The sequence below is a fragment of the Peromyscus eremicus genome, unplaced genomic scaffold (assembly GCF_949786415.1).
Source record: "Peromyscus eremicus unplaced genomic scaffold, PerEre_H2_v1 PerEre#2#unplaced_32, whole genome shotgun sequence".
NCBI lineage: Eukaryota > Metazoa > Chordata > Mammalia > Rodentia > Cricetidae > Peromyscus > Peromyscus eremicus.
Genome location: NW_026734292.1, coordinates 3,636,766 through 3,640,320, shown reverse-complemented (window position 1 = coordinate 3,640,320; position 3,555 = coordinate 3,636,766).

The following is a 3,555-nucleotide window of genomic DNA, read 5'->3' as shown; positions in this document are numbered from 1 at the left end:
GGAAACTGACAAGAACAGTAGCTTCTCTTCCATCCAATACACTGTATTGCTGGGAACAGACATGACTGCTTTTTGATATGTGTACCGCTATTGGAGCGCAATAGTGACTTTAGTTACCAGAAAACAACTCTTGAGCGAAGGACAAGAAACTGCATGTGATTAAAGTCTGTTTGTGAAAGGGAAACCAACACTAGCTCAACTTTCAAGGAAGACACTCTGCTTTTGAGAAAAGAGCACTCTTCTGCTCTACTGTGTTTCTTATAGGGTCAGAACAGTGGGCTTGCGCAGAAGAAAAGATCTGTGCTTCCTAAAGACACGGGCAATATCTAGTTAAACTATGCTTAGGAAACTGACAAGAACAGGAGCTTCTCTTCAGTCCAATACACTACTTTCTGGGAACAGACGTGTGTGCTATTTGCACTATGTTGGCAAAGGGAGCACAATAGTGACTTTCCTTACCAGAAAACTGCTCTTGCTCATAGGGCCAGAAACTGCATGTGATTCAATTCCGTTTATGAAGTGGAAATGAACAAAAGCTCGCCTTACAAAAAACTCACTCTGCTTTTGAGAAAAGAGCACTTTTCTACTCTACTGTGTTTCCAATAGGGCCAGATCAGTGAGCTTGCTCAGAACAAATGAACTGTGCTTCCTACACACAAGGGCCATATCTAGTTCAAATCTGCTTATGAAACCGACAAGAACAGTACCTTTTCTTCAGTCCAATACATTGTACTTTCTGGGAACAGACGCCACGGCTATTTGCACTGTGTATGGAAATGGGAGCGCAATAGTGACTTTCCTTGCCAGAAAACAACTCTTGATCATAGGATCAGAAACTGCATGTGATTCAACTCCATTTATGAATGGGAAACAAAAACTAGCTCGTCTTACAAGAAACACTCTCTGCTTTTGAGAGAAGAGCACTCTTCTACTCTACTCTGTTTCCTATATGGCCAGAACAGTGAGCTTGCTCAGAACAAAAGAACTGTGCTCCCTAAACACACGGGCCATATTTAGGGAAACTCTGCTTAGGAAACTTGCAAGAAAAGTACCTTCTCTATAGTCCAATACACTGTACTTTTGTTAACAGACACCAGTGCTATTTGCACTGTGTATGGAAATGGGAGCACAATAGTGACTTTCCTTACGAGAAAACAACTCTTACTCATAAGACCAGAACCTGCATGTGATTGAACTCTGTTGATGAATAAGAAACCAAAACTAGCTCACCTTACAAAAAAACACACTCTACTTTTGAAAAAAGAGCACTCTTCTACTCTACTCTGTTTTATACGACCAGAACAGTGAGCTCACTCATTACAAAAGAACTGTGCTTTCTACACACAAGGCCCATATCTAGTTCTACTCTGCTTAGGAACCTGGCAAGAATATTACCTTCTCTTCAGTCCAATACACTGTACTTGCTGGGAATAGACGCGAGTGCTATTTGCACTGTGTACGACATTGGGAGCACAATAGTGACTTTCCTTACCAGAATACAACTCTTGCTCTAAAAGACCAGAAACTGCATGTGATTCAACACCGTTTATGAATGCGAAACAAACACTAGCGTGCCTTACAAGAAACACACTTTGCTTTTGAGAAAAGAGCACTCTTCTACACTACTCTGTTTCCTATGCGACCAGAACAGTGAGCTGGCTTCATAACAATAGAACTGTGTGTCCTACACACACAGGCCATATCTAGTTCTACTATGCTTAGGAAAATGACAAGAACAGAAGTGTCTCTTCAGCCCAATACACTGTACTTGCAGGAACAGACACGAGTGCTTTTTGCACTGTGTATGGCTATGGGAGGGCAATAGTGACATTCCTTACAAGAAAAAAAAAACTCTTGCTCATATGACCAGAAACAGCATGTGATTCAACTCCCTTTATGATTGGAAAACAAACATTAGCTCACCTTACAAGAAACACACTCTACTTTAGAGAAGAGCACTCTTCTACTCTACTCTGTTTCCTACAGTGCCAGTAGAGGGAGCTTGCTCAGAACAAAATAACTGTGCTTCCTATACACATGGGCCTTATCTAGTTGAAGTCTGCTTAGGAAACTGACAAGAACAGTAGCTTCACTTCAGCCCAATACACTGTCATGGCTCGGAACTTATGCGATTGCTATTTGTACTGAGTATGGCCATGGGAGTGCAATAGTGACTTTCCTTAGAAGAAAGCAAATTCTGCTCATAGGAACAGCAATTACATGTGATTCAACTCCGTTTATAAATGCAAAACCAACACTAGCTCGCCTTACAGAAAACACACTCTGCTTTTGAGAAAGGAACACACTTCTACTCTACTGTGTTTCCAAAGGGCCAGAGCAGTGAGGTTGCTCAGAACAAAATTACAGTGCTTCCTACACACATGGGCCATATCTGTTCAACTCTGCCTAGGAAACTGACAAGAACAGTAGCTTCTCTTCCATCCAATACACTGTAATTGCTGGGAAAATATGTCAGTGCTATTTGCATTGTGTATGGCAATATGAGCGCAATAGTGACTTTCCTTAATAGAAAACAGCTCTTGCTCTTAAAACAAGAAACTGCATGTGATTCAACTCCATTTATGTAGTAGAAACCAACCCTAACTCTCCTTACAAGGAACACACTCCGCTTTTGAGAGAAGAGCACTCTTCTACTCTACTCTGTTTCTTATAGGGCCAGAACAGTGAGCTTGCTCAGCACAAAAGAACTGCGTTTCAAAAAAAATGGGCCATATCTAGTTAAACTCTGCTAAGAAAACTGACAAGAACTGTAGCTTATCTTCCTTTCAATACACTGTACAGGCTGAGAAAAGACACAAGGGCTTTTTGCACTGTGTATGTCATTGGGAGCAAACAGTGATGTTCTCTACCAGAAAAAAACTCTTGCTCATGGCACCAGAAACCGCATGTGATTCTACACCATGTTGTGAAACTGCATTTGATTCAACTCCATTTATGAATGGGACACAAGCACTAGCTCGCCTTACAAGAAACACACTCTGCTTTTGTGAAAGAGCACTCTTTTACTGTACTGTGTTTCCGTAGGGCCAAAACAGTTAGCGTGCTCATAACAAAAGAACAGTGCTATCTAAACACACGGGGCATATCTAGATCAACTCTGCTTTGTAAACTGACAAGAAAAGTAGCTTCTCTTCATTCCAATACACTTTACTTGCTAGGAATAGAAGCGAGAGCTATTTGCACAGTGTATGGCAATGGGAGTGCAAAAGTGACTTTCCTTACCAGAAAACAACTCTTGCTCATAGGACCATAAACTGCATGTGAATCAACTCCGTTTATGAATGGGAAACAAACACTAGCTCGCCTTTCAAGTAACACACTCTGCTTTTGAGAAAAGAGCACTCTTCTACTTTACTATGTGTCTTGTAGGGCTAGAACAGTGATCTTGCTCAGAACAAAAGAACTGTGCTTCCTACACACACAGTCCATATATAGTTCAACTGTGCATATGAAACTGAAAAGAACAGTACCTTCTCTTCAGTCCAATACACTGTACTTGCTGGGAACAGATGTGAGTGCTATTTGCACTGGGTA